Source organism: Pseudophryne corroboree, chromosome 4, assembly GCF_028390025.1.
Source record: "Pseudophryne corroboree isolate aPseCor3 chromosome 4, aPseCor3.hap2, whole genome shotgun sequence".
NCBI classification, from domain to species: Eukaryota; Metazoa; Chordata; class Amphibia; order Anura; family Myobatrachidae; genus Pseudophryne; species Pseudophryne corroboree.
The window spans coordinates 490,942,010-490,966,184 of NC_086447.1; the positions used below are offsets into that span (position 1 = coordinate 490,942,010).

The window sequence follows — 24,175 nt, forward strand, 5'->3', positions numbered from 1 at the left end:
TGCTGAGCTTAGAGCATTGTAAATGGCCCTTAGCTTCAGGATATTTATGTGAAGTGATGTCTCCAGGCTTGACCATAAGCTCTGGAAATCCCTTCCCTGTGTGACTGCTCCCCAGCCTCGCAGGCTGGCATCCGTGGTCACCAGGACCCAGTCCTGAATGTCGAATCTGCGGCCCTCTAGAAGATGAGCACTCTGCAACCACCACAGGAGAGACACCCTTGTGCTTGGTGACAGGGTTATCCGCTGATGCATCTGAAGATGCGACCCGGACCATTTGTCCAGCAGGTCCCACTGGAAAGTTCTTGCGTGGAATCTGCCGAATGGGATTGCTTCGTAGGAAGCCACCATTTTTCCCAGAACCCTTTCATTGATGTACTGAGACTTGGCTCGGTTATAGGAGGTTCCCGACTAGCTCGGATAACTCCCTGACTTTCTCCTCCGGGAGAAACACCTTTTTCTGGACTGTGTCCAGGATCATCCCTAGGAACAGAAGACGAGTCGTCGGAATCAGCTGCGATTTTGGAATATTGAGAATCCAATCGTGCTGCCGCAACACTACTTGAGATAGTGCTACACCGACCTCCAACTGTTCCCTGGATCTTACCCTTATCAGGGAATCGTCCAAGTAAGGGATAACTAAAATTCCCTTCCTTCGAAGGAGTATCATCATTTCGGCCATTACCTTGGTAAAGACCCGGGGTGCCGTGGACCATCCATACGGCAGCGTCTGAAACTGATAGTGACAGTTATGTACCACAAACCTGAGGTACCCTTGGTGAGAAGGGTAAATTGGGACATGAAGGTAAGCATCCTTGATGTCCCGAGACATCATGTAGTCCCCTTCTTCCAGGTTCGCAATCACTGCTCTGAGTGACTCAATCTTGAATTTGAACCTCCGTATGTAAGTGTTCAAGATTTTAGATTTAGAATCGGTCTCACCGAGCCGTCCGGCTTCGGTACCACAACAGTGTGGAATAATACCCTGTTCCCTGTTGCAGGAGGGGTACCTTGATTATCACCTGCTGGGAATACAGCTTGTGAATGGCTTCCAAAACTGCCTCCCTGTCAGAGGGAGACATCGGTAAAGCCGACTTTAGGAAACGGCGAGGGGGAGACGTCTCGAATTCCAATTTGTACCCCTGAGATATCACCTGAAGGATCCAGGGGTCTACTTGCGAGTGAGCCCACTGCGCGCTGAAATTCATTGAGACGGGCCCCCACCGTGCCTGATTCTGCTTGTAAAGCCCCAGCGTCATACTGAGGGCTTGGCAGAGGCGGGAGAGGGCTTCTGTTCCTGGGAACTGGCTGATTTCTGCAGCCTTTTTCCTCTCCCTCTGTCACGGGGCAGAAATGAGGAACCTTTTGCCCGCTTGTCCACGAAAGGACTGCGCCTGATAATACGGCGTCTTCTTATGTTGAGAGGCGACCTGGGGTACAAACGTGGATTTCCCAGCTGTTGCAGTGGCCACCAGGTCTGAAAGACCGACCCCAAATAACTCCTCCCCTTAATAAGGTAATACTTCCAAATGCCGTTTGGAATCCGCATCACCTGACCACTGTCGTGTCCATAACCCTCTACTGGCAGAAATGGACAACGCACTTAGACTTGATGCCAGTCGGCAAATATTCCGCTGTGCATCACGCATATATAGAAATGCATCTTTTAAATGCTCTATAGGCAATAATATACTGTCCCTATCTAGGGTATCAATATTTTCAGTCAGGGAATCCGACCACGCCAACCCAGCACTGCACATCCAGGCTGAGGCGATTGCTGGTCGCAGTATAACACCAGTATGTGTGTAAATACCTTTTAGGATACCCTCCTGCTTTCTATCAGCAGGATCCTTAAGGGCGGCCATCTCAGGAGAGGGTAGAGCCCTTGTTCTTACAAGCGTGTGAGCGCTTTATCCACCCTAGGGGGTGTTTCCCAACGCACCCTAACCTCTGGCGGGAAAGGATATAATGCCAATAACATTTTAGAAATTATCAGTTGTTATCGGGGGAAACCCACGCATCATCACACACCTCATTTAATTTCTCAGAGTCAGGAAAACTACAGGTAGTTTTTCCTCACCGAACATAATACCCCTTTTTGGTGGTACTCGTATTATCAGAAATGTGTAAAACATTTTTCATTGCCTCAATCATGTAACGTGTGGCCCTACTGGAAGTCACATTTGTCTCTTCACCGTCGACACTGGAGTCAGTATCCGTGTCGGCGTCTATATCTGCCATCTGAGGTAACGGGCGCTTTAGAGCCCCTGACGGCCTATGAGACGTCTGGACAGGCACAAGCTGAGTAGCCGGCTCTCTCATGTCAACCACTGTCTTTTATACAGAGCTGACACTGTCACGTAATTCCTTCCAACAGTTCATCCACTCAGGTGTCGACCCCCTAGGGCAGTGATTTTCAACCTTTTTTTACCCGCGGCACACCAAACAATATTTTAAAATTGCCAAGGCACACCATCAGTTCCCACACAGAAAAAAACAAAAAACACTCATTGGCCGTCACAGTAAAAAAAAAAAAAAAACACACATACATTGGCCTACACAGAAAAACAATTACATTGCTCCCCACATAAATCATGTTGCTCCCCACATGAATTATTCACATTGTTTCCCCCATAAATCCAAAAATCCTTATTCTCCCCACATAAATCCTATTGTTCCCCACGGGAAAAATAAAATAACAAATATTAACCCCCTACCGGTCATCTGTCCTCCTCCCTGTACCTCAGTGGCTGGCGTTGTTCATAGTGGAGTGCTGCGAATACTGAGCAGCGGGCGGTTGGGCAGGTGTGGATGTGGGTGGGCAAGGAAAGCAGTTTATGCATGCAGGAATTTGAAGATGTGTATGCAGGTGGGTGGGCTGGCTAGGTGGTGAGACACGATGGCTGTGACCTATGATATCACACCGCCGTGTCTTCAAGGCATAGGTCACGGCCAGAGCACGACTGATCCTCTAAGAGCCCGGGCCAACAGTCACTCTGAAGGTGCAGGAAGCTGCTCTGGCTCCGCGGCACACCTTGCAACTGGTCGCGGCACACTAGTGTGCTACGGCACACTGGTTGAAAAAGCCTGCCCTAGGGGGTGACATCACTATTACAGGCAATCTGCTCCGTCTCCACATCATTTTTCTCCTCATACATGTCGACACAAACGTACCGACACACAGCACACACACAGGGAATGCTCTGATAGAGGACAGGACCCCACTAGCCCTTTGGGGAGACAGAGGGAGAGTTTGCCAGCACACACCAGAGCGCTATATATATACAGGGATAACCTTATATAAGTGTTTTTCCCCTTATAGCTGCTGTATTTTTAATACTGCGCGTAATTAGTGCCCCCCTCTCTTTTTTAACCCTTTCTGTAGTGTAGTGACTGCAGGGGACAGCCAGGGAGCTTCCCTTCAACGGAGCTGTGAGGGAAAATGGCGCCAGTGTGCTGAGGAGATAAGGCCGCCGAGAAGGGGGCGGAGCCTATCTCCCGTTTTTCTGTGTATTCTGGCAGGGGTTAAATTCATCCATATAGCCCAGGAGCTATATGTGATGCATTTTTTTTTTTGCCATCCAAGGTGTTTCTATTGCGTCTCAGGGCGCCCCCCCCCCAGCGCCCTGCACCCTCAGTGACCGGAGTGTGAAGTGTGCTGAGAGCAATGGTGCACAGCTGCAGTGCTGTGCGCTACCTTGTTGAAGACAGGACGTCTTCTGCCGCCGATTTTCCGGACCTCTTCTGTCTTCTGGCTCTGTAAGGGGGCCGGCGGCGCGGCTCTGGGACCGAGCTCCATGGCTGGGCCTGTGATCGGTCCCTCTGGAGCTAATGGTGTCCAGTAGCCTAAGAAGCCAAATCCACTCTGCACGCAGGTGAGTTCGCTTCTTCTCCCCTTAGTCCCTCGATGCAGTGAGCCTGTTGCCAGCAGGTCTCACTGAACATAAAAAACCTAAAACTAAACTTTTCACTAAGCAGCTCAGGAGAGCCACCTAGTGTGCACCCTTCTCGTTCGGGCACAAAAATCTAACTGAGGCTTGGAGGAGGGTCATGGGGGGAGGAGCCAGTGCACACCAGGTAGTTCTAAAGCTTTACTTTTGTGCCCAGTCTCCTGCGGAGCCGCTATTCCCCATGGTCCTTACGGAGTCCCCAGCATCCACTAGGACGTCAGAGAAATGGGGTCAAGTTTTGGGGACCTTTATGTAAAGACATAAGAGGCCTAATTACGTTTGAAAAAAGACACCTTAGAACTGACCTACAGTAATTAATATGTATTAAGGGTCAATACAAAGATTTGTCTAACAGACTTTTCGTACCAAGTGTAGAGAATGAGGTGTAATCAATTGCAAAGATGGTTTTGCCATCACCATAGGAAGAGGTTCTGTAATATAAGAGTGGGTGGGCTGTGGAAATTGTTACCAGATGGGGTTGTGAAGACTAACTCACTAATAATTACAAAATGGACTGCATGTTCAGAGATTGAAAAATACGCGCTCCAGTCCTGTGTAAGCCGCAGCAGCCAAAAAACAATCCTCATTTCCGCCTCCGGCTGCCAGACGTAACCCTGGCGAACGGGATGCCGGCTGGCAGTAACAAGATAACGGCATCCCGGCCTCTAGAATGCCGGCAGCTGCGTGAGCGCAAAGAGCCCCCTTGCAGGTTCGCTGATCTCGCCACAGGTTCTATTCACACTTTATGAGTGTCGTGGAAATCCGGTTGTCGGCATTGTCGGATGTCAGGATTCCCGCGTTGGTATCCTGACCGCCGGGATCCCGACAACCAGCAAATTAACTGCATCCCATCAGAAATAACTGTACAGCTTGTTTGATGTAAGGATGTCAGTGACCCGCCCAACTCGTCTGCCCTGATTCCCTGACAGCCACACCGGAGCAGCATTAATGCACCACCGCACAGTAACAACCTATCATCATCAATAACTTTTTTTAGCTGATCTCTCCACACACGGCAGCAGCGTGCCGCCTGGCAGCAGAACTTGTTGCTCCAGACTCTACCCTCCCTGTCCTAGAGACTGGTTGAGCTGTCACACAAGCAGAGCCTTGGCCCTGATGAATCAGCTGTTAATGAGCACCCGGCATGGCCTTCCAGATACCGCCTACCACCTCTCTGCCTTCCCACGCTTCAGCATTCGCTCTTGTCCACAGCTTTGCCGCCTGGATGCCATCCTTGGGGAGAGCGTGCCCATACATGCCTGTGGCAACTTCCCCACCTTGGCTTGCTGCCCCCAGTACCTGGTAAGCTGTGTCTGTGTTTTGCTCAGTAAACGGTCAGGAGATGGATTAACTGGTGCTTATACAGGGCATCCTCATATGCGTGTGCGCCAGAATGGTTCTCCTTTCCCAGAGGCTGCCCCGGTACAGCAGCACTGGAAATAACTTCTAGATCACTGTTTCAGTATGCCAGCTTTTTGTGCAATACATGCACACTTCTAAGCTCAGTAACTGCTATCTACCCTTACCCCCAGCACTGCCTGCCGATAGCTCCCTCCTTGCCCCCAGTACTGCCCCAGCTGCTATCTACCCTTAACCTCTCCCTACCCCAAAGTACTGCCTGCCCCTATCCCCCTCCTTGCCATCCAGTACTCCCCCCAGCCACTATCTACCCATGCCCCCTCCCTACCCCCAGTACTGCCTGCCACTAGTCCCTTTCTCCCCCTCCCTCCCCCACAACTTTCCCAACTTCTGTGTACACTTACCACCTTCCTACCCTCAGCATTGCCTGCCTACTCCCTGCCACTACCACCAGCTCAAAACCAACTGCTGCTTGCCCTTAACCCTCTGTACCCCAAATGCTGGATGCCTCCAGCACTGCACAAGCTGCCATCTGACCTCAGCACTGTCGCAACTGCTGCCTGCCCTCATCCATCATAATAGGTTATGGGACCCAGAAACATTGGAGTAGGACCCCAATGTTTATTTAAAGTGAGAGGTCCCTGGGACCCACAAATGTTTTTGCTCAGCATGATCAGATATTTATTTTTATTTTATTTTTTATGAAAAATTTCCTTTTGTATATTATGATAATGCATTATTCTAGGTATAATATAATAATGCATTATATCAGGAAATAGTGCAGGAAATTTACCAGATTAATTTCAATAATTGTTTCTCCTTGAGAATAAATTGTCATCCGTTACCCTGGGGATTTTGTTACCTTTATCTGGGAACCACAACTTCAAATGTATTAAGCACAAACGTGATAGATTGGTTTCTTTCTCCAATGCTACTAACCATGTACATTTCTAGAAATACAAATAGGAGCTAAAAATAAGAATTTACTTACCGATAATTCTATTTCTCATAGTCCGTAGTGGATGCTGGGGACTCCAAAAGGACCATGGGGAATAGCGGCTCCGCAGGAGACTGGGCACAAAGTAAAAGCTTTAGGACTAGCTGGTGTGCACTGGCTCCTCCCCCTATGACCCTCCTCCAAGCCTCAGTTAGGATACTGTGCCCGGACGAGCGTACACAATAAGGAAGGATTTTGAATCCCGGGTAAGACTCATACCAGCCACACCAATCACACCGTACAACTTGTGATCTGAACCCAGTTAACAGCATGATAACAGAAGGAGCCTCTGAAAAGATGGCTCACAACAACAACCCGATTTTTGTAACAATAACTATGTACAAGTAATGCAGACAATCCGCACTTGGGATGGGCGCCCAGCATCCACTACGGACTATGAGAAATAGAATTATCGGTAAGTAAATTCTTATTTTCTCTAACGTCCTAGTGGATGCTGGGGACTCCGAAAGGACCATGGGGATTATACCAAAGCTCCCAAACGGGCGGGAGAGTGCGGATGACTCTGCAGCACCGAATGAGAGAACTCCAGGTCCTCCTCAGCCAGGGTATCAAATTTGTAGAATTTAGCAAACGTGTTTGCCCCTGACCAAGTAGCTGCTCGGCAAAGTTGTAAAGCCGAGACCCCTCGGGCAGCCGCCCAAGATGAGCCCACTTTCCGTGTGGAATGGGCTTTTACAGATTTTGGCTGTGGCAGGCCTGCCACAGAATGTGCAAGCTGAATTGTACTACAAATCCAACGAGCAATCGTCTGCTTAGAAGCAGGAGCACCCAGCTTGTTGGGTGCATACAGGATAAACAGCGAGTCAGATTTTCTGACTCCAGCCGTCCTGGAAACATATATTTTCAGGGCCCTGACTACGTCCAGCAACTTGGAATCCTCCAAGTCCCTAGTAGCCGCAGGCACCACAATAGGCTGGTTTAAGTGAAATGCTGAAACCACCTTAGGGAGAAATTGAGGACGAGTCCTCAATTCTGCCCTGTCCGTATGAAAAATTAGGTAAGGGCTTTTATAGGATAAAGCCGCCAATTCTGATACACGCCTGGCTGAAGCCAGGGCTAACAGCATTACCACTTTCCATGCGAGATATTTCAAGTCCACAGTGGTGAGTGGTTCAAACCAATGTGATTTTAGGGATCCCAACACTACATTGAGATCCCAAGGTGCCACTGGAGGCACAAAAGGAGGCTGTATATGCAGTACTCCCTTGACAAACGTCTGAACTTCAGGAACAGAAGCTAGTTCTTTTTGGAAGAATATCGACAGGGCCGAAATTTGAACCTTAATGGACCCTAATTTGAGGCCCATAGACAGTCCTGTTTGCAGGAAATGCAGGAATCGACCCAGTTGAAATTCCTCCGTAGGGGCCTTCCTGGCCTCGCACCACGCAACATATTTACGCCAAATACGGTGATAATGTTGTACGGTTACATCCTTCCTGGCTTTGATCAGGGTAGGGATGACTTCATCCGGAATGCCTTTTTCCTTCAGGATCCGGCGTTCAACCGCCATGCCGTCAAACGCAGCCGCGGTAAGTCTTGGAACAGACATGGTCCCTGCTGGAGCAGGTCCTGTCTTAGAGGTAGAGGCCACGGGTCTTCCGTGAGCATCTCTTGAATTTCCGGGTACCAAGTCCTTCTTGGCCAATCCGGAGCCACGAGTATAGTCTTTACTCCTCTCCTTCTTATGATTCTCAGTACTTTTGGTATGAGAGGAAGAGGAGGGAACACATACACTGACCGGTACACCCATGGTGTTACCAGAGCGTCCACAGCTATTGCCTGAGGGTCCCTTGACCTGGAGCAATATCTGTCCAGTTTTTTGTTGAGGCGAGACGCCATCATGTCCACCTTTGGTTTTTCCCAACGGTTTACAATCATGTGGAAGACTTCTGGGTGAAGTCCCCACTCCCCCGGGTGAAGATCGTGTCTGCTGAGGAAGTCTGCTTCCCAGTTGTCCACTCCCGGAATGAACACTGCTGACAGTGCTATCACATGATTTTCCACCCAGCGAAGAATCCTTGCCACTTCCGTCATTGCCCTCCTGCTTCTTGTGCCGCCCTGTCTGTTTACGTGGGCGACTGCCGTGATGTTGTCCGACTGGATCAATACTGGCTGACCCTGAAGCAGAGGCCTTGCCTGACTTAGGGCATTGTAAATGGCCCTTAGTTCCAGGATATTTATGTGAAGTGACGTTTCCATGCTTGACCACAAGCCCTGGAAATTTTTTCCCTGTGTGACTGCTCCCCAGCCTCTCAGGCTGGCATCCGTGGTCACCAGGACCCAATCCTGAATGCCGAATCTGCGGCCCTCTAGGAGATGAGCACTCTGTAACCACCACAGGAGAGACACCCTTGTCCTTGGAGACAGGGTTATCCGCTGATGCAGTTGAAGATGCGATCCGGACCATTTGTCTAGCAGATCCAACTGAAAAGTTCTTGCGTGGAATCTGCCGAATGGAATCGCTTCGTAAGAAGCCACCATCTTTCCCAGGACCCTTGTGCACTGATGCACTGACACCTGGCCTGGTCTTAGGAGTTTCCTGACTAGGTCGGATAACTCCCTGGCTTTCTCTTCCGGGAGAAACACCTTTTTCTGTACTGTGTCCAGAATCATCCCTAGGAACAGCAGACGTGTCGTCGGAATCAGCTGCGGTTTTGGAATATTTAGAATCCATCCGTGCTGTCGTAGTACTATTTGAGATAGTGCTACTCCGACCTCTAACTGTTCTCTGGACCGTGCCCTTATCAGGAGATCGTCCAAGTAAGGGATAATTAAGACGCCTTTTCTTCGAAGAAGAATCATCATTTCGGCCATTACCTTGGTAAAGACCCGGGGTGCCGTGGACAATCCAAACGGCAGCGTCTGAAACTGATAGTGACAGTTCTGTACCACAAACCTGAGGTACCCTTGGTGAGAAGGGCAAATTGGGACATGGAGGTAAGCATCCTTGATGTCCAGAGACACCATGTAGTCCCCTTCTTCCAGGTTCGCTATCACTGCTCTGAGTGACTCCATCTTGAACTTGAACCTTTTTATGTAAGTGTTCAAGGCTTTCAGATTTAAAATGGGTCTCACCGAGCCGTCCGGCTTCGGTACCACAAACAGCGTGGAGTAATACCCCTTTCCCTGTTGTAGGAGGGGTACCTTCATTATCACTTGCTGGGAATACAGCTTGTGAATGGCTTCCAATACCGCCTCCCTGTCGGGGGTAGACGTTGGTAAAGCAGACTTCAGGAACCGGCGAGGGGGAGACGTCTCGAATTCCAATTTGTACCCCTGAGATACTACCTGCAGGATCCAGGGGTCCACTTGCGAGTGAGCCCACTGCGCGCTGAAATTCTTGAGACGGGCCCCCACCGTGCCTGAGTCCGCTTGTAAGGCCCCAGCGTCATGCTGAGGACTTGGCAGAAGCGGGGGAGGGCTTCTGTTCGTGGGAAGAAGCTGTCTGTTGCAGTCTTTTTCCCCTTCCTCTGCCCCGGGGAAGATATGAGTGGCCTTTTGCCCGCTTGCCCTTATGGGGACGAAAGGACTGAGCCTGAAAAGACTATCTTTTTCTGCTGCGAGGTGACTTGGGGTAAAAAGGTGGATTTCCCAGCCGTTGCCGTGGCCACCAGGTCCGATAGACCGCCCCCAAATAACTCCTCCCCTTTATACGGCAATACTTCCATATGCCGTTTGGAATCCGCATCCCCTGACCACTGTCGCGTCCATAATCCTCTTCTGGCAGAAATGGACATCGCACTTACTCTTGATGCCAGAGTGCAAATGTCTCTCTGTGCATCTCGCATATATAGGAATGCATCCTTTAAATGCTCTATAGTCAATAATATATTGTCCCTGTCCAGGGTATCAATATTTTCAGTCAGGGAATCCGACCAAGCCACCCCAGCACTGCACATCCAGGCTGAGGCGATTGCTGGTCGCAGTATAACACCAGTATGAGTGTATATACTTTTAAGGATATTTTCCAGCCTCCTATCTGCTGGCTCCTTAAGGGCGGCCGTTTCTGGAGACGGTAACGCCACTTGTTTTGATAAGCGTGTGAGCGCCTTATCCACCCTAGGGGGTGTTTCCCAACGAGCCCTAACCTCTGGTGGGAAGGGATATAGTGCCAATAATTTTTTAGAAATTAGCAGTTTTTTGTCGGGGGTAACCCACGCTTCATCACACACTTCATTCAATTCATCTGATTCAGGAAAAACTACGGGTAGTTTTTTCACACCCCACATAATACCCCTTTTTGTGGTACTTGCAGTATCAGAGATGTGCAAAACCTCCTTCATTGCCGTGATCATGTAACGTGTGGCCCTACTGGAAAATACGTTTGTTTCTTCACCGTCGACACTGGAGTCAGTGTCTGGGTCCGTGTCGACCCACTGAGGTAACGGGCGTTTAATAGCCCCTGACGGTGTTTGAGACGCCTGGACAGGCACTAACTGAGCTGCCGGCTGTCTCATGTCGTCAACAGTTTTCTGTAACGTGCCGACACTGTCACGTAATTCCTTAATTACGGCCATCCATTCAGGTGTCGACTCCCTAGGGGGTGACATCACCATTATAGGCAATTGCTCCGCCTCCACATCATTTTCCTCCTCATACATGTCGACACACACGTACCGACACCCAGCACACACACAGGGAATGCTCTGATAGAGGACAGGACCCACTTAGCCCCTTGGGGAGACAGAGGGAGAGTTTGCCAGCACACACCAGAGCGCTATATATGTATAGGGACAACCTTACAATAAGTGTCTATCCCTTATAGCTGCTTATATCTGTTATTTTGCCAAATAAGTGCCCCCCTCTCTTTTTTACCCTGTTTCTGTAGTTGCAGGATGCAGGGGAGATTCTGGGAGCCTTCCTACCAGCGGAGCTGTGTGGGAAAAATGGCGGTGTGCTGAGGAGATAGGCCCCGCCCCCTTCACGGCGGGCTCTTCTCCCGCTTTTTTCTGGAAAACTGGCAGGGGTTAAATACATCCATATAGCCCAGGAGCTATATGTGATGTATTTTTTGCCAAATAAGGTAAATTCATTGCTTCCCAGGGCACCCCCCCCCCCCAGCGCCCTGCACCCTCAGTGACCGAAGTGTGAAGTGTGCTGAGAGCAATGGCGCACAGCTGCAGTGCTGTGCGCTACCTTATGAAGACAGGAAAGTCTTCTGCCGCCGATTTATGGACCTCTTCTTGCTTCAGCATCTGTAAGGGGGCCGGCGGCGCGGCTCCGGGACCCATCCATGGCTGGGCCTGTGATCGTCCCTCTGGAGCTAATGTCCAGTAGCCTAAGAAGCCCAATCCACTCTGCACGCAGGTGAGTTCGCTTCTTCTCCCCTTAGTCCCTCGATGCAGTGAGCCTGTTGCCAGCAGGTCTCACTGAAAATAAAAAACCTATTTAAACTTTTACTCTAAGCAGCTCAGGAGAGCCACCTAGATTGCACCCTTCTCGTTCGGGCACAAAATCTTAACTGAGGCTTGGAGGAGGGTCATAGGGGGAGGAGCCAGTGCACACCAGCTAGTCCTAAAGCTTTTACTTTGTGCCCAGTCTCCTGCGGAGCCGCTATTCCCCATGGTCCTTTCGGAGTCCCCAGCATCCACTAGGACGTTAGAGAAAGATGACTATTGCTTTGAAGGGAAAACTTGCTTTTCATTTTGCACATTCAGTTCTAAAGTCAATCCCCTAGAATTAGATGAATTGCAGAAGCACAATTTGGCAGCAAACTTTGTTTCTTGTACACTGGAGCATTGGAAAAGGACAAGGCAATTCTTTCTTTCACATGAGGTTTACTCTGCATGCTATTCTGTCCAGTGGAAACTTGATGCTAATTAAATAATACATCATGTCAAGAACAATTACAATAACACGCAGCTAGTGTGCAAACATGTGAGGATAATATCCTAACATTAATATTGTTAATAGTACAGTAAAATAAGAACATTACATACAAGAAAAGCAGATAAGTTAAAATAAAAGCTACAATTAAAATACATTCAATTCCAATACTGGTAACAGAGGAAATGCTGTGTGCACTAGAATGTAGCTAGCCACGCCGGTTGATCTTGACACATTTTAGCAAGTGCCTCATCAGTGTATCATTCCTGCAATCTGGGCACCTATGAATATGAATATGAATATTTGTAGCAGCTCACTGGTTACACGGTCACCCAAAACATTGGCAGATTGTGTCATTTGAAATCCAGTTAGGTAAAAACCACTATCACAAATTATGGCAAATGGCTTCACATTGTGGGATAACAAATGGATTCTGGGGCAGATTTATTAAGCCTGGTGAAGTGATAAAGTGGAAGGTGATAAAGGACCAGCCAATCAGATCCTAACTGCCATGTTACAGGCTGGGTTTGAAAAATGACAGGAGCTGACTGGCTGGTGCGTTATCACCTTCCACTTTATCACTTCACCGAGCTTAATAAATCTGGCCCTCAGTATGATACGCTGGCAGTCAGAAGACCGACGCTGGGATCCTGACAGCCTGAAAATCGGCGACGAGCGCAGCTTGTTCCCGGGTGGTGGAATGGACCACCACCGGAGTGGCGATTCCGACCGGCGGTATTTCACCGGCAAAATGAGTGCCTCCCTGACAAACATGCTGCTATTTTCACCAATTTTTCAATACCAGTGAATATGTGGTCAGCGTTACATTATTATCAGGCAAACTGAATAAAAGGAAATAATCTTTACCATTTTATGGTACACAAGGCTTCCAGTAGGCAAAAACTAGATGGTTTGCCTAGGGTGACTTAAAACACTAAGGGGTATATTTACAAAGGTGCAAGATTGTTAGCAGTGGAGATGTTGCCAATAGTAACTAATCATATTCCACTTAATATTTATCTAGCAGCTTCTAGAAGATAAGAATCTGAATGGTTGTTATGGGCAACATCTCCACTTCTAAAAAAAACGGAGCAATTCAATTGTTACTCCATTTGGATGCCAGCTGGGGAGACATACCTTCTTGCAGCCTCCAGTGGCGCGAAAAGAAATGTGTGCAAAGACTGTAGTTTGGGCAACCTAAACACTTCAACGGGTTTAGCTACTTTGCATAGCTAAACACAGTGCTTTTAGGCGTCATTACTAATGGGCGGCCGAAGAGAGAATTGAATTGAACCTATACTTACAGATGCCCAGCAGGAGGCACACAAAACAATTGAATCACCACCTGAGGGAATGCAATTAATTTTTGTGAGCCCAACAGAGTAATTAAGCTGTTTTGCAGAGTGCCACGACTGTTGTGCCCAAATGTCAAAGTGGCTAAACCAGTCTAGACTATTGGGCATGCTGTCGAAACTACAGTTTGGGCACCCAAAAGCACGACTGTGCGCATTTCTGCACGCTTAATCAGGAGAGTGTGAGCAGACATTTTGGACACCCAATCTGTAAAACAAGTGAATAACTCTATTGGAAGCCCCAAAAAAACGATTGAATTTCCCCCTAAATTAGTTATAGAATGTCTTGAATACAGTGATTTTAATGCCGCCACACCGAGAGGGTTTGGAATGGGCTCCCAACAGGATACCAATGGTCAAAATATTGACAGTGGCATCCCGACTGTCATAAACCCAACACATGTTGTAAAGTACTGTAACCCTTACTCTAAACCCTTCCCTCCCGCAGGCGAACCCTAACCTCCCCGCCCCACGGCCTAACTATAACCCTAATACTTACCAGCGGAATGTGTTGGGGTTCTGACAGTAGGGATGCCACACATCTCTAATCGAGCTGGGACTGGGAAAACATTAAAACAAATTTAAGCTGACAACTGATTTTTAGCTACACTATGTTAAAATAACATACCTACATCTACATAAGCCTAGATTTGTACGAAAAAAGTAAGCACTAAATCCGACAACACTGTCAGAGAGACTTGTTAGGAGATGCACTTAAATCCAATGGTATAAATACATGGTGGGGTGCCTGCGTATGAGCAGGACATATTCTGCACAAGTGCAAGACGGGTCCTGTGTAGTTACACGCAGTGACCCTACTCCCACCCTAGGCTGCAGCCTAGTTGATCGTGGAGTGGGCAGCGTTCCCAAAAACTGGGACACGTTCAAATAATGGTGGTCATTCCGAGTTGTTCGCTCGCAAGCTGCTTTTAGCAGCTTTGCACACGCTAAGCCGCCGCCTACTGGGAGTGAATCTTAGCTGATCAAAATTGCGAACGAAAGATTAGCAAAATTGCGAATAGACACTTCTTAGCAGTTTCTGAGTAGCTTCAAACTTACTCGGCATCTGCGATCAGTTCAGTGCTTGTCGTTCCTGGTTTGACGTCATAAACACACCCAGCGTTCGCCCAGACACTCCTCCGTTTCTCCAGCCACTCCCGCGTTTTTCCCAGAAACGGTAGCGTTTTTTCACACACTCCCATAAAACGGCCTGTTTCCGCCCAGAAACACCCACTTCCTGTCAATCACACTCCGATCACCAGAACGAAGAAAAAACCTTGTAATGCCGTGAGTAAAATACCTAACTGCATAGCAAATTTACTTGGCGCAGTCGCAGTGCGAATATTGCGCATGCGCAGTTAGCGGAAAATCGCTGCGATGCGAAGAAAAATACAGAGCGAACAACTCGGAATGACCACCAATGTGTGGCTATACCAACGCTGGTGCACTCTGCACCAAATCATTGAATATCCTGGTGGAAAGGCGATTCCCTATGAGCACTGCCATTCATTTACTCTGCGGTTAAGGTATTACAGATTTTGTCAGTATCGCGTTAACCCTGCTGATGCAGTGGCAGATCTTTACATCACAGCAGCATGTTGCGCCTTTGCTTATATGACTGTGACGAAGCTATCGCTTCCTCAATGTGTACATTTTGGCTACCTAATTATGCTAAAGTGACATCTGCTTTTTGCATTCTACTGACATATGTAATGAGACTGCATTTACATCTGCTTTTATGCTGGCTAGTAACTTTCAGTGCTTACTGGACACTCGTGTCCACTGGGACACCAGCAGTGGGGCAAGCGCAAAGAGTCCCCTTGCGGGGACTCACGTACAATGCATGCTAAGAGTTTTTCTATCACTAAGCAGCCATAAAAAGGAGATTTAGGATAGACTTACCATGGTTAAATCTTTCTGCGAGGTACACTGGATTAAACAAGGAATACATCGGGGTGTAGAGTTGGTTCTTGATCCGAGGCACCAACAAGCTAAAGCTTTGACTGTTCCCAGGATGCATTGCACCGCCTCCTCTATAACTCCGCCTTCAGGCACTGGAGCTCAGTTTCGATAACCAGTCCAATGCAGTAGCAGGTAAAAGAGACGGTAGAAGTTAGTCACATAGAACCACATTCTCACGACAGGAGAAGGGACTAGTGGCTAATGCCATACAAACCCAAAGAAGCTAAGTGCATCAGGGTGGGCGCCCTGTGGAATCCAGTGTACCTCGCAGAAAGAGATTTAACCATGGTAAGTCTACCATAAATCTCCTTTTCTGCAGTGGGGTACACTGGAATTCCACAGGGAATACATCGGGAATGTCCTAAAACAGTTCCTCATGGGAGGGGATGCACAGTAGCAGGACCAAGAACCCGGCGTCCAAAGGAAGCATCCTGGGAGGCGGAAGTATCAAAGGCATAGAACCTGATTAACATGTTCACTGAGGACCATGTAGACGCCTTGCACAATTGTTCAGCGGACGCGCCACGGCAGGCCGTCCAAGAAGGTCAAACAGACTGAGTAGAATGAGCTTTGATAGCACCAGGAGCTGGAAAACCAAACCAGTGCATACGCTTGTGCAATCACCATTCTAATCTATCAGGCCAAGGTTTGCTTATTCGCAGGCCAGCCACATTTGTGAAAACCAAAAAGTACAAAAAGGGTATCTGACCTCCTGAGGGAGGCAATCCTCTCTACGTAAACACGGAGAACCCGTACCACATCCAAAGACAGCTCTTTGGAGGACAAACCAGAAGAGATAAAGGCCGGAACCACAATCTCTTGGTTAAGGTGGAAAGATAATACCACTCTAGGCGGATAACCAGGGCGAGTTCGAAGAAATGCCCGGTCACGGTGAAAATCAGAAAGGGTGGAAGACAGGACAAGGCTCCTAAGTCCGACACCCTCCTAGCAGAGGCAATAGCCAATAAAAACACAACCTTAAGCGTAAGATATTTAAGATCCACAGACTTCAAATGGAGACTCTTGTAGGGCATTTTCGACAACAGACAGATCCCATGGAGCCACTGGAGAGACATAGGGAGGCTGAATCCGTAAAACGCCCCGAGTGAAAGTATGAACGTCAGGAAGAGACGCAATTTTTCTTCTTAAACCACACCGACAAGGTAGCTATATGAACCTTGATGGAGGCCAGATGAAGGCCTAAATCTAGGCCTTGTTGCAGAAAAGCAAAACGCCTAGAAGTTCTGAATGAATAGGCATCATAATTCTTAGCAGCCCACCATGTGAAGTAAGAGTTCCAGACCCTGTAATAAATCCGTGCAGAAGCCGGTTTGTGGGCCTTCAACATAGTTTGAATAACCGCCTCAGAGAATCCCTTGGCCCTCAGGAGTGAAGCTTCAAAAGCCACGCCGTCGAAGCCAGCCTGGCCAGGTCCGGATAGAGACAAGGGCCCTGAACGAGGAGATCTGGGCGTTGAGGAAGTAGAAGAGGACGCTCTATTGATAGACCCTGCAGGTCTGAGAACCAATGCCGTCTGGGCCATGCTGGAGCAACTAGAGTAAGTATTCCTCTGTCCTGCTTGAACTTCAGTAGTACTTTGGGCAGAAGAGACACTGGAAGGGAGGGAACACATATGGCAGCCTAAAATTCCAAGGAATTGCCAGAGCATCCATGAACGCTGCTTGGAGGATCCCTTGTCCTTGATCCAAAGACCGGAACCTTGTGACTCTGTCGAGACGCCATCAGGTCTATATCTGGGGTGTAGTATGGCTGACCGGCGGTCTCCTGACCGCTGGTCAGCTTACCGACGCCGGGATCCCGGCGGGGAGGGGCGAGTGCAGCAAGCCCGTTGCGGGCTCGGTGGCGACCTGCGGTCGCCACGGTTTCTATTCCCACTCTATGGGTGTCGTGGACACCCACGAGTGGAAATAGACCCTGTTGGTTGGCATGCCGACCATCGGGATACTGAGCCGGCGGGATGGTGGAGGAGATCATGTGACTGTCGGTCAGCAGACCGCCGGTCACATGAATATCACCCCTATATCTGGTAGACCCCACTTGTCCACTAGGAGTTGAAAGACTTCCGGAAGAGGACTCCACTCTCCGGTGTGAACGTCCTGACGACTGAGGAAATCCGCTTCCCAGTTGAGGACTCCGGGAATGAACACTGATGATATTGCTGGCAGATAGCATTCCGCCCAAAGGAGGATTTTTGATACTTCCAGCATTGCAATGCGGCTTTGAGTGCCGCCTTGATGATTGTGGTGGCGTTGTCTGATTGTACTTGAACAGGACTGTTCTGTACTAGAGGCTGGGCTAGTGTCAATGCATTGAACACTGCCCGCAATTCCAGAACGTTTGCTGGGAGGAGAGATTCCACCCTGGTCCACCGACCCTGGAGAGAGTGTTGCTCCAACACCGCGCCCCAACCCCGCAGACTGGCATCTGTTGTCAGAAGAACCCAGTTTGGAGATCCAGAAGGGACGGGCCCTGCTCAACTGTTGGTCCTGTAGCCACCAGCTCAGTGACAGACGAACCTCCGGAGTCAAGGAGATCATATGAGACTTGATCCGATGAGGCAGGCAGTCCCAACTGGAAAGGATTAACCTCTGCAGAGTGCGGGAATCAAATTGATCAGTATACTCTACCATGTCGAAAGCCGACACCATGAGGCCTAGTACTTGCATCGCCAAGTGTATCGACACTCGGGTGAGAGAGGAAATATCTGATCCTGTCCTGAAGTTTCAGGACTTTCACTGGAGACAAAAACAATTGTTGACTGTGTGTGTCCAGGAGTGCCCCCAGGTGCACAATGATCCGAGCAGGGACCAGCGAGGACTTGTTCCAGTTGATGAGCCACCAGTGGGCTTGTAGGAATTGGACAGTCCGTTCCAGATGACTGAGGAGAACCTCTTGGGAGCTCGCAAGGATCAGCAAGTCGTCCACATATGGCAGGATCCTGAATCCCTGATGATGGATAAGAGCCGTCATCACGACCACAACCTTTGTGAAGATCCGAGGGGCCATGGCCGATCCAAAAGGCAGAGCCTGGAATTGATAATGTAGGTTGCCAATAGCAAACTGCAGTTATTGTCGATTCGACTTAGCAATAGGTATGTGCAGGTAAGCATTTTGTATGTCCAGGGATACCATATAGTCTTCGGGTTCCATGGCCAGCACTATAGAGCGCAGAGTTTCCATATGGAATTTGGATACTCTCACAAACTTGTTCAATGATTTGAGGTTGAGTATAGGCCGGAAGGACCCATTTGGAACTAGAAACAGGGTCGAATAGTATCCCCTGCCTCTCTGAGATAGAGGTACAAACACTACCACTTCTGTATCTAGATCCAAGAGGTATTGTACAACCAAGTGTAGAGCTTGCAATTTAAAAGGATCCGCGGGGATAACCGTTGTGCAAAACTGGTGAGGAAGACGTCTCTTGAAAGAGATTGCGTACCCGTGAGCGACAACTATCCGCTCCCAGGCATCCGAAGTGGTCATTAACCAGGCCTGGGCGAACTGAAGGTCGGCCTACCACCCTGGGGTCCCCCAGGGGGAGTAGGTCGGCCTCCCACCCTGGGGTCCCCCAGGGGGAGGCCCACCCAGTCATCCGGAAGGCTTGTCTTGTTTGCAAGCAGGATGATGGGCGGCCCAGGATTGTTTAGAATCAGGCTTGGTGGTTTTGGAAGCACGAGCCTGTCACGGATACGCTTGACCCTTTGCTTTCCCTGGAGGTCGAAAGGAATGAAAGGTGGTACTCTTAACCTTCGGAGCAGAAGGATTAGTATTTGGGAGACACGCAGTCTTGGCAGCAGCCAAGTCAGTTACAATCTTGTTCAGATCCTCCCCAAATAGGATGTCTCCCTTAAAAGGGAGCATCTTTAAGGTCTTTTTGGAGTCCAGGTGCACCTTCCAGGACCTCCACCACATAATTTGACGAGCCAGGATAGACGTAGTAGATGCCTTGGCCTCCACTACACCTGCATCAGAGGCCGCTTTCTGAATATAGTGGGACGCTGTGGTAATATAAGACAGATATTGTCTGGCAGTGTCAGAAAAATCCTGAAGCAGCTCATCCTCAATTGCCTGAACCCATGCTTCAATTCCGGGTCTGGGACTCCAGGTCGACAACAAAAAGGTAAACTACACCTTAGGTCGACGACAATTGGTCGACACACCTTATGTCGACATGGACAAAAGGTCGACATGGAAAAAGGTCGACATGAGGGTTTATTTTTTTTTTTTTGGTGTCGTTTTCTTCGTAGAGTGACCGGGAACCCCAATTAGTGCACCGCTTCGCTCGCCATGCTTCGGGCATGGTGCCTTCGCTTGGCACAGATTACCGTTCCAATCGTAGTCCACATGGATCGTTAAGTATGAAAAGGTTCCAAAAAAGAAAAAAATAAGAATTTACTCACCGGTAATTCTATTTCTCGTAGTCCGTAGTGGATGCTGTGGACTCCGTAAGGACCATGGGGAATAGACGGGCTCCGCAGGAGACTGGGCACTCTAAAGAAAGATTCGGTACTATCTGGTGTGCACTGGCTCCTCCCTCTATGCCCCTCCTCCAGACCTCAGTTAAGGAAACTGTGCCCGGAAGAGCTGACATTACAAGGCAAGGATTTTGGAATCCAGGGTAAGACTCATACCAGCCACACCAATCACACTGTACAACTTGTGATAAACTTACCCAGTTAACAGTATGAACAACAACTGAGCATCACTCAACCGATGCTACATAACCATAACCCTTTGTTAAGCAATAACTATATACACGTATTGCAGAAAATCCGCACTTGGGACGGGCGCCCAGCATCCACTACGGACTACGAGAAATAGAATTACCGGTGAGTAAATTCTTATTTTCTCTAACGTCCTAGTGGATGCTGGGGACTCCGTAAGGACCATGGGGATTATACCAAAGCTCCCAAACAGGCGGGAGAGTGCGGATGACTCTGCAGCACCGAATGGGCAAACACCAGGTCCTCCTCAGCCAGGGTATCAAACTTGTAGAATTTTGCAAACGTGTTTGAACCCGACCAAGTAGCAGCTCGGCAAAGCTGTAATGCCGAGACCCCTCGGGCAGCCGCCCAAGAAGAGCCCACCTTCCTTGTGGAATGGGCTTTCACTGATTTTGGATGCGGCAATCCAGCCGCAGAATGAGCCTGCTGAATCGTGTTACAGATCCAGCGAGCAATGGTTTGCTTTGAAGCAGGAGCACCCAGCTTGTTGGATGCATACAGGATAAACAGCGAGTCAGTTTTCCTGACTCCAGCCGTCCTGGCAACATAGATCTTCAAAGCCCTGACTACATCAAGCAACTTGGAATCCTCCAAGTCACAAGTAGTCGCAGGCACCACAATGGGTTGGTTCAAATGAAAAGATGACACCACCTTTGGCAGAAACTGCGGACGAGTCCGCAATTCTGCCCTATCCAAAAGGGGCTTTTACATGACAAAGCCGCCAATTCTGACACACGCCTAGCTGAGGCTAAGGCCAACAGCATGACCACTTTCCACGTGAGATACTTTAGCTCTACTGTCTTAAGTGGCTCAAATCAGGGGGATTTCAGGAAACCCAAGACCACGTTAAGATCCCAAGGTGCCACTGGTGGCACAAAAGGAGGCTGAATATGCAGCACTCCCTTAACAAACGTCTGAACCTCAGGCAGTGAAGACAGTTCTTTTTGAAAGAAAATGGATAGGGACGAAATTTGGACCTTTATGGACCCTAATTTTAGGCCCATAGTCACACCTGACTGTAGTAAGTGCAGGAATCGACCCAGCTGGAATTCCTCTGTAGGGGCCTTCCTGGCCTCGCACCAAGCAACATATTTTCGCCATATACAGCGATAATGTTTTGCTGTCACGTCCTTCCTAGCCTTTATCAGCGTAGGAATAACTGCATCCGGAATGCCCTTTTCTGCTAGGATCCGGCGTTCAACCGCCATGCCGTCAAACGCAGCCGCGGTAAGTCTTGGAACAGACAGGGCCCCTGTTGCAACAGGTCCTGTCTGAGAGGCAGATGCCATGGGTCCTCTGTGAGCATATCTTGCAGTTCCGGGTACCAAGTCCATCTTGGCCAATCCGGAACAATGAGTATTGTTCTCACTCCTCTTTTTCTTACAATTCTCAGTACCCTGGGTATGAGAAGAAGAGGAGGAAACACATAGACCGACTGGAATACCCACGGTGTCACCAGTGCTTCCACAGCTATCGCCTGAGGGTCCCTTGACCTGGCGCAATACCTCTTTCATTTTTTGTTGAGGCGGGACGCCATCAAGTCCACCTGTGGCAGTTCCCACCGATTTACAATCTGCGTGAAGACTTCTTGATGAAGTCCCCACTCTCCCGGGTGGAGGTCGTGTCTGCTGAGGAAGTCTGCTTCCCAGTTGTCCCCTCCCGGATTGAACACTGCTGACAGTGCTTGCACGTGATTCTCCGCCCAACGAAGAATCCTGGTGGCTTCCGCCATTGCCACCCTGCTTCTTGTGCCGCCCTGGCGGTTTACATGAGCGACTGCCGTGATGTTGTCTGACTGAATCAGCACTCGTTGGCCTCGAAGTAGAGGCTCCGCTTGACTCAGGGCGTTGTATATGGCCCGTAGCTCCAGGATATTTATGTGCAGACAAGTCTCCTGACTTGACCACAGCCCTTGGAAGTTTCTTCCTTGAGTGACTGCCCCCCACCCTCGGAGGCTTGCATCCGTGGTCACCAGGACCCAGTCCTGTATGCCGAATCTGCGGCCCTCGAGGACGTGAGCACCTTGTAGCCACCACAGGAGAGACACCCTGGCCCTGGCGGACAGGGTGATCATCCGTTGCATCTAAAGATGCGATCCGGACCACTTGTCCAGCAGATCCCACTGAAAGATCCTCGCATGGAACCTGCCGAAGGGAATGGCTTCGTATGACGCCACCATCTTTCCCAGGACTCGTGTGCAGTGATGCACCGACACCTGTTTTGGCTTTAGGAGGTCTCTGACCAGAGTCACGAGCTCCTGAGACTTCTCCTCCGGGAGAAACACCTTCTTCTGGTCTGTGTCCAGAATCATGCCCAGGAAGGGCAGACGCGTCGCAGGAATCAGCTGCGACTTTGGAATGTTCAGCATCCAGCCGTGCTGACGCAACACTTCCTGAGAGTGTGCTACGCTGATCAGCAACTGCTCCCTGGACCTCGCCTTTATGAGGAGATCGTCCAAGTATGGGATAATTGTAACCCCTTGCTTCCGAAGGAGCACCATCATTTCCGCCATCACCTTGGTAAAAACTCTCGGTGCCGTGGACAGGCCAAACGGCAACGTCTGGAATTGGTAATGACAGTCCCGTACCACAAACCTGAGGTACTCCTGATGAGGCGGATAAATGGGGACATGCAAGTAAGCATCCTTGATGTCCAGAGACACCATAAAATCCCCCTCTTCCAGGCTTGCAATGACCGCTCTGAGCGATTCCATTTTGAACTTGAATTTCTTCAGATAAATGTTCAGGGATTTTAAATTTAAAATGGGTCTGACCGAACCGTCCGGTTTCGGTACCACAAACATAGTGGAATAGTAGCCCCTTCCCCGTTGAAGGGGGGGGAACCTCTACCACCACCTGCTGGAGAAAAAGTTTGTGAATTGCCGCCAACACTATCTCCCTTTCCATGGGGGAAGTTGGTACGGCCGATTTTAGGTAACGGTGAGGGGGCGTCACCTCGAATTCCAGCTTGTATCCCTGAGACACAATTTGTATAGCCCAAGGATCCACCTGTGAGCGAACCCACTGGTGGCTGAAATGTCGGAGACGCGCCCCCACGGCTCCTGGCTCCGCCTGTGGAGCCCCAGCGTCATGCGGTGGATTTAGTGGAAGCCGGGGAAGACTTTTGTTCCTGGGAACTAGCTGCATGGTGCAGCTTTTTTCCTCTACCCCTGCCTCTGGCAAGAAAGGACGCACCTCTGACCTTCTTGCTCTTCTGAGAACGAAAGGACTGCATTTGGTAATACGGTGCTTTCTTAGGCTGTGGAGGGACATAAGGCAAGAAATTTGACTTCCCAGCCGTAGCTGTGGAAACTAGGTCCGAGAGACCGTCCCCAAACAATTCCTCACCCTTCTAAGGTAAAACCTATAAACAGACTTCAGGATAGCTTCCTGCTTTCTATCCGCAGGATCCTTTAGGGCGGCCGTATCCTGAGACGGCAGGGCCACCTTCTTAGACAAGCGTGTCAACCCCTTGTCTACCCTAGGGGAGGATTCCCAGCGTAACCTGTCCGTTGGCGGGAAAGGATACGCCATAAGTAATCTCTTGGAAATTATCACCTTCCTGTCAGGGGAATCCCACGCTTTTTCACATAATTCATTTAATTCATGTGAAGGGGGAAAAGTCACTTCATGCTTTTTCTCCCCATACATATAAATCCTCTTGTCAGGGACAGGATTTTAATCAGAAATGTGTAGTACATCCTTCATTGCTACAATCATGTAGCGGATGGCTTTAGTCATTTTAGGCTGCAACTTTGCCTCATCGTCATTGACACTGGAGTCAGATTCCGTGTCGACATCTGTGTCAACTATCTGGGATAGTGTGCGCTTTTGAGACCCTGACGGCCTCTGCGCTGTAGGATCAGGCATGGGTTGAGACCCTGACTGTCCCAAGGTTACAGTTTTATCCAATCTGTTATGCAAGGAGTTTACATTATCATTTAACACCTTCCACATCTCCATCCAA

General features: G+C 49.3%; 1 protein-coding gene across 3 annotated transcripts in view; it reads right to left on the reverse strand.

The window, feature by feature from the left end:
• WASF1 (WASP family member 1) overlaps window positions 1-24,175 on the reverse strand; it is a 297,726-nt gene that overhangs the window by 179,752 nt on the left and 93,799 nt on the right. The window contains exon 1 of one of the 3 annotated variants that reach the window (XM_063917126.1): window positions 14,002-14,019. The exons of the other annotated variants lie outside the window; for them this stretch is intronic. The gene's annotated coding sequence lies outside the window, so the exon portion shown is untranslated. Of the gene's footprint in view, window positions 1-14,001; window positions 14,020-24,175 lie in introns of those variants that run through there. 3 annotated transcript variants of the gene reach the window in all.